This window comes from Erythrolamprus reginae, chromosome 7 (assembly GCF_031021105.1).
Source record: "Erythrolamprus reginae isolate rEryReg1 chromosome 7, rEryReg1.hap1, whole genome shotgun sequence".
NCBI lineage: Eukaryota > Metazoa > Chordata > Lepidosauria > Squamata > Dipsadidae > Erythrolamprus > Erythrolamprus reginae.
Genome location: NC_091956.1, coordinates 62,541,891 through 62,557,599, shown reverse-complemented (window position 1 = coordinate 62,557,599; position 15,709 = coordinate 62,541,891).

The window sequence follows — 15,709 nt, the reverse complement described above, 5'->3', positions numbered from 1 at the left end:
GCAGTTAGGTCTGTAAAAGACGCCCTTAAGAGGATGCCACAGGGTTCCTGGCAGGAAAGGCTAGCAGATTTGTTGCTAGCGCAACATTCCACCCCGTGTGTGGCTACAGGTAAAACCCCAGCCGAACTGTTGATGGGTCGCAAGCTCCGCATCATTCTTGACAGACTGCACCCATGGTATTCTCAAACGGTGCAGTGGCCAGTAACCCCAACCCGACAGGTGAAAATGGGTAACACTGTGTTTGTTAGGGCTTACTCAGGAAGTCAGAATTGGGAAAGGGGAACCGTAAGGAGAGAGCTGGGGCCTCGATCTTTTGAAATCGAACTGGAAGATGGAAGGGTTTGGAAGAGGCATTTAGACCAGATCCGGATTGACAGGGCGAGCGATGGTCAAAAGGAAGGAGAGGAGGAGCAGTCTGGATCGTTTCTCAGTCCGTTGCAGCTGCCCGTCAGACTGTCAGGGGAAAACGCATCTTCGGAATCTTTAAGGGGTGAGGAAGTTCGGATTTCTGATGAGGGAATGCAAGATTCAAATTTGGAAAGGATTTCCGAGCAGGCGGGCATGCCCCGGCGCTCAGAGAGAGTGCGCTACAAACCGGCATATTTAAAAGACTATGTATGTGTCAATCAAGGGGTTAGGAGTGCTGTGTTTGCTTAGAAACAGCCGGCCGGTTAGAGCCGTGCGATTGGCGTCCCTATCCAAGGTTCTGATAGGGCGCGTTCCATAGTTACTTTGTAAGCGGGAAAGCTACTGTGTATATGATTGGTTCCTGCCTCAGCCAAGGCTTGCTATATAACTCTGTTTGTGTTGTTGGATTTCTTTAAGCCTGTACCTGCCTGTCTGGCATGCATTCCGTATTAAAGTGATCTTTACACAGGGCCTCCTCTGTTTTAGAAAGTAAATCAGAACGTAACACCTGCAGAAAACATGATAAATGAGAAGAAGCAAACTAATATACATAAGCATCTTTAGCAGAAGGATCCCAAGACATTCAAAACAATTATTTGCCTTAGAGGAATTATTTTTAAGTACTATTTTAATAACTAAATTAATTTCTCTAGGTATCTGGGCTAAATAACCTGTAATCTTTTAAGCTATTCCCCAGAAGCAATATTTGTCAGAAAAATCACACAAATCCTTACTTTAAAGTCCCGTCCCCCCCGTACTTTGGAGGAAAGACAAGTGAATACAAATTTTTTTCTTTCAAATATTTCTGCCTTCCTTTTCCTAGGATAGGAATGGCAAACCTTCTTTCATGCATGAGCGCTATTGCGGATGCGCAAGTGTCCACACCCATAATTAAAGGCCTGGGGAAGGCGAAATGGCCTCCCACACCCCCTGGAGGCCCTCTGGAGGCCCATTTTCACCCTCACCTAGCTCTAAAGGCTTTCCTGGAGCCTGGGGAGGAAATAAACACCCTCTCTACCACCCCCTGAAGACCTTATGGAGGCAGAAAATGCCCTCCCAGAGCCTCTGTATGAGCTGAAAATCAGCTGACCGTGTACACATTCGTGCTGGAGCTGAGCTAGGGCAACGGCTCGCGTGCTGGCAAATATGCCACCTGTGGTCCCCGTGCCATAGCTTCACCATCACTGTCCTAGGATATACTTTAAAAATTCTTGGAGTAATGGGATTGGATGAGAAAGTAGAAGAAATAGGCTCAAATATAGATTTTTATTGAATGGAAAATTATGAATAGGAGTTCTACAGCTTGGCAGAAGACATGGTTTCAAAACTCAGTCTCAAAATTCACTAGATGACTTTGGATCGGTTACGATCTCTTAATCTAAACTGTGTCTTAGAGGAATGGTTGATCTATACTGTACAGTGATACCTCTACCTAAGAATGCCTGTACTTATGAAGTTTTCTAGATAAGAACTGGGTGTTCAAGATTTTATTGCCTCTTCTCAAGAACCATTTTTCACTTACAAACCCAAGCCTCCATAACTGTAACTAGAAAAGGCAGGAAGAAGCCTCCGTGGGGCCTCTCTGGGAATCTCCTGGGAGGAAACAGGGCTGGAAAAGGCAGGGGAAAGCCTCCATGGGGCCTCTCTAGGAATCTCCTGGGAGGAAACAGGGCCTCCACCCTCCCCAATCGCACGCATTGTTTGCTTTTACATTGATTCCTATGCGAAAAATTGCTTCTTACAAACTTTTCTACTTAAGAACCTGGTCACAGAACGAATTAAGTTCGTACGTAGAGGTACCACTGTATTCAGAAATTGCAATTAAAACAGAATGCGGATTTAAAAGAAACAGAAAACAAAAACAAAGTTGAGTAGAATTGAGTAGTCTAGAAGATCTTATTGCTCAGACAAACCTAAATTATTCATTCCAGTTAAATAGGTATTAATGAGCAATCTATTAATCAAGATGAAGATACTAACTTTCCTGAATCAAGGAAGATTCTGAAAACTAGATCTTTGTCACAAAAGGCAGTGTATATACTGTAGATCAAAAGCTATTTGAGCATCACTTGGAAGTACAATAAATAAATGTGACAGGTTAGGAGCTATTTTAGGATAGAAATAAATGGATATGTTTTTTATGAGTAATCTTCTGTTAAAAAAACTAGCAGTTGCTGCAAAAAGCTCAGAAGTGTTTACCACTTTAGGAATGTTTATTTCACCCTCTGGTGGATTAGACTTTTTGTGGTATTATTCTATAGTCCAACAGTTTTCATTTTAAAAAGAGTTCAGAATCCCTTTGTATTCTTAAAAAATATTAATGATCCCAAATAAGTTTTGCATAAATGGAGTTATGTTTATATGGGATTGATAGTTATTGTTAAAATTTAACTTGGAGATTAAAACTATTTTGAAATTAGAAATTTTAAATTTTAAACATTTTTAATTCAGCTTTTAAAGTTTTTTCATCTTAATGAAAAAGCTATATTTTCTAAAACAAACAAATACAGTAGTGAGAAGAATGGTATTGTTTTACATTTTTACAAATCTCTTTACATGAAGGCTTCTACTTTCTTATATCTGTTTCTGCATATATGTTATCATATGTTGTTTTAATTGAAGTATACAAAGAAAACCGAGCCACATACAAATATGCTATTCGAAAAGGATTATTTTAACAATCTTCTTAGATTATTGTAAATTTTCTTATTTGATACTACAGTAAAACTTGACAAGTGATAGTTTCTTAAAGATTAGTTGCACTATAAAATTGCAAACCATATCAATGAGCTTTTCATATTGTTACATTAAAATCCATTGGAATATTTTGCATTTTGAGTTAATCATTTACTCAAGCAAGCTTTTTTTTTTAAAAAAAAAATCATGTCCTGGTCATATGGAACCTACTGAATTATATAACCATGAAGAAAGAACCTTGAAAATCTTCTTGTCCAACTCTCTGTCCAAAGCACTCCAGACAAATGGTTGTCCAATTTGTTCTTGAAAACCTCCGGCAATGGAGCACCCACAACTGTGGGAGGGGAGCTGTTTCACTGATTAATTGTTCTCATTGTCAAGAAATTTCTCTCTGGTTCCAGGTTGGATCTTTCTTTAATAAGCTTTGACCCATTATTTCTTGTCCTGTCCTTAGATGCTTGAGAGAATAAGTCAACCCACTTTTCTCTATGAGAGCTTTTCAAGTACCAAAAGACAGCTATCATGTGACCCCCTAATCCTTCTCTTCACTAGGCTAGATATACCTACCGTATTTTTCAGAGTATAAGACGTACCGGAATATAAGAGGCACCTTAGTTTTTGGGGAGGAAAATAGGTAAAAGAATCTGCTTACCAGGTATTCATCTGACTAGTGCCCTTAGTTTGGTCAGCTTCAGCACATTATTTTATCCCCTGGTTAAGGGCTTAAAAAAATTATTCTGGAAGAGTAATAATGAAAGAGTTGGTAAGCCGGTAAGAGCTGGGAACATCATTAGCACCTGGTTAGGGCTGGAAAGAAACATTTGGAGCAAGTTAGACCAATGGGGAAAAAACCCTGCAAAGACTTAGGGCTTGGAAAACATTCTTCAGAGAGAGTAACAATGAAAGAGCTTGGGTACATTAATAGCACATGGTTAGGTCTGGAAAGAAATATCTGGAGCAAGTAAAACAATGAAACCCCCTCCCACCCACCCCACACACAAAGACAGGGTTTGGAATACATTCTTGGCAGAGAGTAACAATGAAAGAGCTCATAGGCCAGTAAAAGCTGGGAACATTGTTAGCAGCTGGTTAGGGCTGGAAAGAAACATTTGGAGCAAATAGAGAATGAAAAAAAAAATCAAAGACAGGGTTTGGAAAACATTCTTCACAGAAAGTATCAGTGAAAGAGCTTGCAAGCCAGTAAGAGCTGGGAACATCGTTAGCACCTGGTTAGGGCTAGAGAGAAACTTACTCAGAGTCTGTTAGAGTAATGAAAAAAATCCTGCAAAGACTTAGGGCTTGGAAAAGATTCTTTGCAGAGAGAAACAATGAAAGAGCCTGCAAGGTAAGAGCTGGGAAGATCATTAGCAACTAGTTAGGGCTGGGGAAAAATCTAAATGTATATTTTATTTTTTGTACGCTGAAAGCATATGCACCAAGACAAATTCCTTGTGTGTCCAATCACACTTGGCCAATAAAATTCTATTCTATTCTATTCTATTGTTTGGCTTGGAATCCTGTTGGGATTCCAGGCCAAACAACAGAGCTTGGTTGATGGGATCCAAAATTGGTAATTTCCATTGAAATGATTGGAACAGGTCCCATTGGGATACCCTCAGATATCCTGAATAGATGAAATAAAGAGCTTTAAAGGTAATGACCAACACCTTAATTGGATCTGGAAGCAAATTGACATCTGAGTGACCACCAGAACTGTCTATGCTACTGCAATCTCTACCACCAGTAGCTTTCAAATACTCTTTTATTTATCATTAATTTATTTATCACATTTATTTGCTACTCATCTTGAGTTCACGTGATTCTGAGTGGGTAACCCATGTAGAAAGTGATGCAGAGGGCCTTTCCACTTCATCATGCAGAATATTAAAAAGGGTCACAATTTCATAAAATCCGTCATTTTCACTGTTTTATCAAGAACATTCTTAAATGAAATTAATGCATGGCAGTGAAGAATGCAATGATTACCAGTACAATTTTATTTATTTTTATTTATTCATTTGTCCAATACACAAATACATAGGAAGAAAAATAGACATGTGATAATATAAAAGAGGGTGAAGGTGAACTTAGAGGAGAGGATATATGAAAGGAAGAGAATATATAAGATAGGTGAAAGAAAGGAAAGACGACTTCCGGTTTGGTGGAGATCGCGGCGGGACGTGTCTGGCAGGGCTCTGCCAGGCGATCCCTTCTACCCCCTCCGAAGGTCGCATCTGCGATCGGATCGGGCCCGGATGGCCCGATCCATGAACAGGGGGCTCTCCTCTGCCCGAGTACCCATCGCCAGGACTCCGGAGGCAGCGGTTCGCCCCGCAGCTTCGGAGACGGGAGAACCGCTCCTCTTTGCTTAAGAGGACCGGCCAGCGCCTTCTCCCCTCACCCAGCGGGAAGAAGAAAAAATTTAAGAAGTGAAAGTACAAAATATCTTCATTGAAAAAGAATATAGCAGAGAAAGGACCTAAGGTAAAAATTTCCATTGTGTTTCGTGTTCAAAAGCAGAAGATCGTGAAAGTTTTAAGTAAAAGTCTTTTTTTCTTCAGGGCGAAAGTGAAAGTTTTTCCCTGTTTGAACTCATCCGCAAATAACAGCCGGACCTAATTTTTTTTACTTTTACTTTTCCATCTTGAACGTGAACTTTGGAACCTATAAAATAATTTCCTGACTTTATAGTTTAACAAAATAGCTTAAATCTGACATGACTATTTAGAAAATTTTAACTGCTAAAGGAAATTCCTAGTGATGATCAGAATTTGTTTTTGATAGACTCTTAAAATCATAATGTTCTGGGCTTAAATTTTGAAGCGGAGGAACACAGTCTTGCTGCCTTTTTTTTCTTTTTCTTGTTGCTCTTTTTCACAACATGAAATAATTTAATAACTATGAACTAAATGGAATCTAGAAGAGATTGAAATCACTTCTTTTTTGGATTACTTATTGTTGGATTAACCTATTTGGATTACTTGCTGAGCCTTTCTGGATTATTTGCTGACTCCTTTTGGATTATTTCTTGAGAATTCTTTTGTTTAACATCTGCCCTGCTGCACGGAAATTAACTTGACTCCATCTTGGGATCTGTTTCTTTGTTCCTGCCTTGAATTTGGAAAATAAACTGACTTCATTTCGAATACAAGCAAGCCTTTGATTTGTCTTACTCTTTGAACCCTGAATTGAAATCAAATACAACTTCACCCTCTGAGACTTGGATCTTCATCTCTACTCTCTAGCAAAATTACAGGATTTATAAGAAGAACTTAAGTATACAATATTGTTATTGTGTCTTTGAATAATTATTTGTTTTCTTCCTGACTTCCCTTTGACTTTCTTTTCTATTCCTGGGTATTTTTATTATTAGAAGAAGTTTAGTTTGAACTATATGCATTGTTAATAACCCTTGGGTTCCTGCTCTATTTTAAATAGTTGAATTAAAATATTACCCTCCTTCTTTCCCCTTTGAACAACTCTTTTCACTTTATTTTTTTTCCCCCTTATCCTCTTCCTTCCCTCCTCCCAAAGTTTCCCCTCCAATGCTTTTCCTTCTGTTTTCTACATATAGCTGATATTCCTTCCCTTCTTTTATTTCTTGTCTCTCTCTTATTTGCAAAGGTTAATACCTGTTCTTTTTTCCTGTGGCACTAAATAATAATATTTTTTTTTCTCTTTTGAATTATGTTATTAATTGAATTGCTATTGAATTGGTATAGTTATATTATAAGGGAATTTCTCTTTTTAACAAAATACACTGAACAGATTTGGAATTTATAGTAATTTTTTTCTTTTTCACTATATATAAATTGAAATCAATTTTAAAATTTGAAATAGTGGATTCTAATTTGATAATGTCCCATACTTCAACCCTTGTTAAAACAGCAAAAAAACAAACTACACCAACTACCCTCTCTCCACAAGTGTCACCGCATTCTTCTCCCTCGCACCAGGTGTTAACCATGTCCACCAAAGATAAAGACAAAGACAAAACAATGCAGTCTAACCTTGCAACTATACACGAGACTTTAAATACTTTGAAGGACTTCATGGTTAAATCACAAGAAGACGCCACTCAACAAAGAGAGGCCATAAAGGAGGAGGCAACACAACAAAGAGAAGCCATAAAGGAGGAGGCAACACAACAAAGAGAAGCCATAAAAGCTGACTTGGCAGAATTTAAAGTGGAGATGGCCCAAATGAAAGCTGACATGGGCGAGATGAAAGACCAGATAAAGCAGATCCAACAAACACTCCAAGAAAGTGATGACCGAGTTAAAAAAGTTGAAGAGCAATCTGATAAAAATGAGAAAAGAATGGACTATCTTGAAGGGAGAGCTGATGAAAGATACAGAAGATATGATGAATCAATCATCCAGCTGGAGATGCAACGAGCTTCGTACGGACTTCGATTTCAGAATATAAAAGAGGAAAAAGATGAAGATTTAAAAATGACTATGGCGGAAATTATTGGAGCTATACTCCAAGAGGACCCTATAGCCTTACTGAAAGAAATCGATGAAGTATACAGAATCTCGAATAGCTATATCCGTCGACACAACCTCCCAAGAGAGATACATATTAAGTTTACAAGAAAAGCGTTGCGAGATGAGATACTTCATTATTCAAGAAACTCCCCGCCCCAACGACATGGAGTAGAAATAAAGATACTAAAACAAGTTCCAAGAAGTGTCAGAGAAAACAGAAGAGATTATCACTTTTTAACTAAAATTTTGATCAAAGAAAATATCACTTACCGTTGGCTTATTCCACAAGGACTTTCTCTGACATGGCGCTCTACAAGGTACAAATTGGAAAACGTAGAACAAGCCATGTACTTTCTTGAAAAGAGTGGCATTGGCCACTCCGATCACACAAGTAAGCAACAAGTGGTCCAACTACAACCAGCTCAACAGCAACCAGGGGAAAAATTACCAACTCAGCAAGAAGAAGATCGGGGGGCTACTGCTCAAGTAATAGAGCAGGACCAAGGTCCTAGAACAGTTCAACCTCAGCGAGAAACCAAAAAACCCATTAAATGACAACAAATAAAGACTTAAAAATCTTTTCCGTAAATGTCAATGGACTTAATGAACCAAGAAAAAGGAAGCAAATTTTTTCTAAAATTAGAAATCAAAATGTTCAGATTGCAATACTACAAGAAGTTCATATTAAAAAAGATAACCAAAAATTACTGTTGAATCCCAAAATTGGAAAAATGTACGCTGCATTAGCAGACCAAAAAAAAAGAGGTGTAGTGATGTATGTTAAGAATTCTATAAATTCCAAACAAATATATAAGGATAAAGAGGGTAGGATACTGATTGTACAAGTTGATATTGAACCTAGACCTCTAGTGGTTGTCTCTATTTATGCTCCCAATGAAGATCAAATGACATTTTATAAAAATTTACACCAAATAATAATAGATTTAGCTATTGACAATGTATTGATAATAGGTGACTTCAATGCTATCGCGAATAGACAATTAGACCATTCAGGAGGGGGAGGTAATAAAAAAAGGGGAAAAGGTAAAAAAACAAGAAGGAATTTGCTACCTAGTACTTTTCAAAAAATGAAAGCGGAATTATTACTAAGTGACATTTGGAGGGAAAGACACCCTCACAAAAGGCAATTTACCTTCTACTCCAACCCTCACAAAATTTGGACGAGAATTGACATGTTATGGGCACCAAAAACGGTGGCAGAACAAATAAGAGAGGTCGAGATAGACGTTAATACATGGGCTGATCATAACCCAATAGTGGTCTATATGACGATGAATAATAAACAGAACAACTGGCGGATGAATAGGTATATATTAAATGATAAGAAATATAAGGATTGGATTGAAAAGGAATTAAAAATATTTTTTGAAATTAATAAAACATCAGACACTACTCCACAGAATTTATGGGACACAGTTAAAGCGTATATAAGAGGTTTAACAATATCTTATACAGCAAAACATAATAAGGAAAAGAAATTAGAGTACTTACAATTAACAAACGAACTAAAACAATTAGAATCTTTATCGCAGCAACATATCAAGAACAGAGATCTAAAGACAGAAATGAATGTAATTAAACATAAAATTAGAGTTATAGAACAAAACCAACTAACTGAAAAGATCAAAAGAGCAAAGCAACAATATTTTGAACACGCAAATAAACCCGGCAGATGGCTAGCGTATAAACTTAGAAAACAGAGTCAATCAAAATTAATCCAAAAACTAGAAGACAAAGATGGTATAATAAAATATGATACAGAAGGTAAGGCAGACATTGTGTATAATTTTTATAAAGAGTTATATGCTAAAGATCATGTTATTGAAGATGAAGTTTTTAACTATTTAAAAGCTTCAAATTTACCACAAATAACAGAAGACCAACAGGCCACCATGGATGGACCAATAACAATGGAGGAACTCCTAACAACAATTAAAAAACAGAAAAGTAATAAGGCCACAGGTCCAGATGCCATACCTGCAGAATGGTATAAGATAGACAATGAAACAATAAGAAACCATATGTTAGAAACCTTTAATTTATGTAGACTTGAGGGAAAAATCCCCAAATCTTGGTCAAAATCACTGACAACCTTAATACAGTGATCCCCCGCTCGTTGCGAGGGTTCCGTTCCAGGAGCCCCCGCAACGAGCGGGTTTTCGCGAAGTAGCGATGCGGAAGTAAAAACACCATCTGCGCATGTGCAGACGGTGTTTTTACTCCCACAGCGCTAGCGAGGAGCCGAAGATTGGGGGCGGCGCGGCTGTTTGCCGCCGGCATGGGGGGCTTCCTAGCAGCCCCCCAAACCCGGGTTGGGGGTCCGGGGGGGCGCTGTCTCTCGGGGCTTTCGTGCTGAGTCCGGGAGCGAACTCGCTCCCCGACTCAGCTGGAAAGCGCCGAGAGACAGCGTGGACAGGCCCGTTCCTTGGCGCTGTCTCTCGGTGCTTTCGTGCTGAGTCCGGGAGCGAACTCGCTCCCCGACTCAGCTGGAAAGCGCCGAGAGACAGCGTGGACAGGCCCGTTCCTTGGCGCTGTCTCTCGGCGCTTTCGTGCTGAGTCCGGGAGCGAACTCGCTCCCCGACTCAGCTGGAAAGCGCCGAGAGACAGCGTGGACAGGCCCGTTCCTTGGCGCTGTCTCTCGGCGCTTTCGTGCTGAGTCCGGGAGCGAACTCGCTCCCCGACTCAGCTGGAAAGCGCCGAGAGACAGCGTGGACAGGCCCGTTCCTTGGCGCTGTCTCTCGGCGCTTTCGTGCTGAGTCCGGGAGCGAACTCGCTCCCCGACTCAGCTGGAAAGCGCCGAGAGACAGCGTGGACAGGCCCGTTCCTTGGCGCTGTCTCTCGGCGCTTTCGTGCTGAGTCCGGGAGCGAACTCGCTCCCCGACTCAGCTGGAAAGCGCCGAGAGACAGCGTGGACAGGCCCGTTCCTTGGCGCTGTCTCTCGGGGCTTTCGTGCTGAGTCCGGGAGCGAACTCGCTCCCCGACTCAGCTGGAAAGCGCCGAGAGACAGCGTGGACAGGCCCGTTCCTTGGCGCTGTCTCTCGGGGCTTTCGTGCTGAGTCCGGGAGCGAACTCGCTCCCAGACTCAGCTGGAAAGCGCCGAGAGACAGCGTGGACAGGCCCGTTCCTTGGCGCTGTCTCTCGGGGCTTTCGTGCTGAGTCCGGGAGCGAACTCGCTCCCCGACTCAGCTGGAAAGCGCCGAGAGACAGCGTGGACAGGCCCGTTCCTTGGCGCTGTCTCTCGGGGCTTTCGTGCTGAGTCCGGGAGCGAACTCGCTCCCCGACTCAGCTGGAAAGCGCCGAGAGACAGCGTGGACAGGCCCGTTCCTTGGCGCTGTCTCTCGGGGCTTTCGTGCTGAGTCCGGGAGCGAACTCGCTCCCCGACTCAGCTGGAAAGCGCCGAGAGACAGCGTGGACAGGCCCGTGCGGCGAGAATGAACGGCGTGGGCGGGCGAATGGCGGGCGGCAGCGAGGAGTTTGCGTGGGCGGTGGGGAAACTCCTCGCTGACGCCAGCAAGAGGGGGAAGACTCAGGGAAGCCGCCCAGCAGCTGATCTCCCGGTTGCCATCTACGCATGCGTGCCCACGGGCACGCATGCGTAGATGGTATTTTGACTTCCGGGTTGAAAAATAGCGAAGTACCCTGTTCGCAATGGTTGGGGACGCAATAAACGGGGGATCACTGTACATAAACAGGGTACAGAACCAGAAAAAATTAAAAACTATAGGCCTATATCATTATTAAATGTAGACTATAAGATTTTTATTGCCATTTACGCAGAGAGACTCAAAAGAGTTATAAATGGAATAATACACCAAGACCAAAATGGGTTTCTTCCAGGGAGACAAATTAAAAATAATATTAGAACTGTAATAAATATACTAGAGTACTATGAACAACACCCAGACAAGATGGCATCTTTAATGTTTCTAGATGCTCAAAAGGCCTTCGACAACGTTAATTGGATATTTATAAAAATGCAATTAAATAAAATGAGATTTGGCCCAAAATTTGTTAACCTAATAGATACCATATATTCAAAACAAACAACGAATATAATACTGAATAACAGTCAATTACCAACACTTGATATAAACAAGGGAGTTCGCCAAGGATGTCCTATATCACCATTGTTATTTATCATGACTCTTGAAACTTTATTAATTAAAATAAGAGCGGACCCTAAAATAAAAGGTTTAACCGTAGGAGATGAAACCTATAAACTCCAGGCCTTTGCAGATGATCTAATGTTCATAATTGAAGAACCGACTACAACAGTTCCTACTTTACTACAAACCATTGAACAATATGGAAACGTAGCAGGTTTAAAGATAAATAAAAGCAAAACACATTTCTTGACCAAAAATATGAATAAAATACTAGAAACTAAATTAGAAAGTATTTCTGGAATAAAAACTGTAAAAAAAGTAAAATATTTAGGAATAAATTTAACAGCGAAAACAATAACATTAAAAAATGATAATTATATAAAATTACTAGCAGAAATTAAAAAAGATTTAGCAATGTGGAATAATTTGAAAATATCTTTTTTAGGAAGAATTGCAACAATTAAGATGAATATTTTACCCAAGGTTTTATTTCTTTTTCAGGTAATACCAATAAACCCAGGGGGAATCTTTTTAAAAACTTTAACAAACCTAGTTAAAAAATTTATATGGCAAGGGAAAAAAGCAAGGATAAAAATGAATTGCTTAGAAGATATTAAAGAAAGAGGAGGATTTGGCCTTCCAAATTGGAAACTATATTATCAGGCCGCTGCATTAACATGGCTTAGAGATTGGATAATCTTAGATAACAAAAGAACACTTAACCTAGAAGGACATGATTTAATGCTTGGATGGCATGCATTTTTATGGTATGATAAGGACAAAAACCATTCATATTTTAAAAGGCATACATTAAGGAAATACTTATTAGAAGTATGGAAAGACATAAAGAAAAATCATTTTTTAAGTATCCCTGAATGGCTAGCTCCTTTAGAAGCAATAACGCATCCAAAGTCTATAAAGGACAAGAAAATAACTCATAGATATAAAGAACTATTAAATGATCAGATGAAGCTTAAATCTAGAATTGAACTACAAGAAGAAGGGATAATAATAGACTGGTGGCACTACGCCCAGATCCGATCTAGATATCAGAAGGATAAAACTCTTTACATTTTTAATAAAAGTAAGAATCCTTTAACTACTTTAATTACCACCAATTCAACAAAAATGATAGGGAAAATATATAAATTACTTATCGCTCATAAAAATATAGAGTTGACTTTAAAAGATACTATGATAAGATGGTGTAGAAATATTGGCAAGGAAATAGATATAGATACATGGGAGAAAGTGTGGATTAATAATTGGAAAATGACTAAATCAGTTTCACTAAAAGAAAACCAAATTAAAATGTTTTATAGATGGCATCTCCCACCAAATAGGATAGCAAAAATGTTTCCCAAAACATCCCCAATATGCTGGAAATGTAAGAAGGATATAGGAACTTATTATCACCAATGGTGGACATGTGGTAAAGCAAAAACATATTGGAAGATGATTGAAAAAATATTAAAAGAAATAATAAAGCAAGATATAGATAATACCCCGGAATTTTACTTACTAGGTGTTACAAACCAGACCTACAAGAAAGAAATTTTTTATTTAATTATACACATATTAACCGCGGCTAGAATAATATATGCGCAGAATTGGAAAGGGGAGGAAATCCCCAAGGAAGAAGAGGTTATAGCCAAAATATTAGATTGCGCTGAAATGGACATGATGACAAGAAGATTAAACGATCAAGAGGATACTAAATTTTATGAAACATGGAACAATGTTTATAAATGGATAGATAAGAAAAAATAAGACATATAGATTGATTTTTAGTTGTTTTTTTTTGTATTAGTTTTTACCTAGGTGATAACAATATTAATATTAGTTTAAAAGTACTTTTTGACGATTATGATATAGTAGTGTATGTACAAGTATAAGCAACATACCAAGATCTTTGATGTATAATAGTTGAAATTAGCTTAATTGTTTGGATTGAAGGTTTGATATTATTTTACTATAGTAACTACGATTATATTAAAGGTATTTTTCGGCAATTATGTTATACTAACCCTATTTGATACCTACATCGAAATTAAGATTTGTAAAACTTTAACTCAAATTTATTAACTTTTTTTCTATAATAGTTAACATATATTTAATTATGTATTCTTTTTCTACATTTGAATGTATACTTTCATAAGAAGCGGGGGAAATACACCCCCACTTTATGTTTATTGTTTGTATGTATTTGTTTGTTTTTATGAAAATTAATAAAAAAATTATAATAGAAAGAAAGGAAAGACAATTGGACAGGGGACGAAAGGCACTCCAGTGCACTTATGTACGCCCCTTACTGGCCTCTTAGGAACCTGGAGAGGTCAATCATGGAGAGTCTAAGGGAGAAGTGTTGGGGGTTAGGGGTTGATACAATTGAGTCAGGTAATGAGTTCCACGCTTCGATAATTTGATTGTTGAAATAATATTTTTTACAGTCAAGTTTGGCGCAGTTCGTTTTAAGTTTGAATCTGTTGCGTGCTCTTGTGTTATTGCGGTTGAAGCTGAAGTAGTCATTGACTGGTAGGACGTTGCAGCATATGATCTTCTGGGCTTAAAGTGCCCACAGTTTCACCCACTTTTGCAGATCCAGGATATCCATGAAATTCAAAAACCTTTTCCCATTGCCTTGAATATTTTAACACTACTTGTTTTTACTCCCAAGCATTCATGTAAAAAAATCTTTAATAATTAATTGGTGCTGCTATCAATGAAACACAAGCAAAACAGAAAATCCAACTATGTCTGGCAATTGGTGTTTTTGTAAGGCAAAAGTACATTTCTGCAGATGAGATATTAACTCAGTCATGTTTGCAGCTAAATCTTTAATTCATTCAGTTAATGAATCATTGGAAAGTGGCACTGAGATGACGTTTTTTTTACTGACTTTTCTTCCTCATTGAGGAATGTCAAGGGTATCAGGTTTTATTAGTCTGTCAACTATTGTACAGATTCTCCAGCCACTGCAAGATAATAACTTATTTTGTAAGATGCTTCAGTGGCTTTTCATGTCCAGTTTGAAAAGCTGTAACAAATGGTCTTTAGCGTTTAAAGAGCAGATCATATCTACATTTAAAACATTCTTCATTTTTCTTTAAATTCTGATCTCAAAATGACATCTCAAATTAACTAGCACCATTATATGCGTTGAAGATGTTTTGTTATGCATGAGACATAATAAAGTGAATTACGAAAATCAACAAAACTATGGGCAATATAGCTTTCATGATATTTTTTGTGTCTTGTTTATAAACACAGAAACATAGAAGATTGACGGTAGAAAAAGACCTCATGGTCCATCTAGTCTGCCCTTATATTATTTCCTGTATTTCATCTTAGGATGTGTTCTGCCGGCGTGTCCCAGCCACCCGTAATTACAGACAGACACACACCACACGATAGAAGGAAAACTAAAAGTCTTTATCAACAGAAAAGCAGAAAAAACTCGCTTTTTAAATGTCAAAGGGATTTTCTGGTACATACAAGGCACAGGTTAAGTGCAATCCAATGTCTCATCCAGTAACTGGGAAATTGAGTCCAATTCCAAAGTCCAGAAAGTCCACACACAGTCTTGAACAGGGAAACAACAAAACCACGATCTTGACGAAACGCTGAATCAGATAAACTTCCACAAGGCTAAACCAGCACGCTGCTCTTTTTATCTGTAGCACTAATTAAAGCAGCCCCACCCAACCACAGGTGGCCTCACTTATCTCCTGTAATAATCCTTCAGTTGTTCTTTCCTATGCATCACTCTACGCATGTGTGGGTCCGTCATACGTTCTTGTTCAGAATCCAGGGATGATAAGGGGCAGGAGCTGGGCCAGAGCCAACCACAACAGGATGGATATATGTTTATCCCAGGCATGTTTAAATTCAGTTACTGTGGATTTACCAACAATGTCTGCTGGAAGTTTGTTCCAAGCATCTACTACTCTTTCAGTAAAATAATAATTTCTCACGTTGCTTCTGATC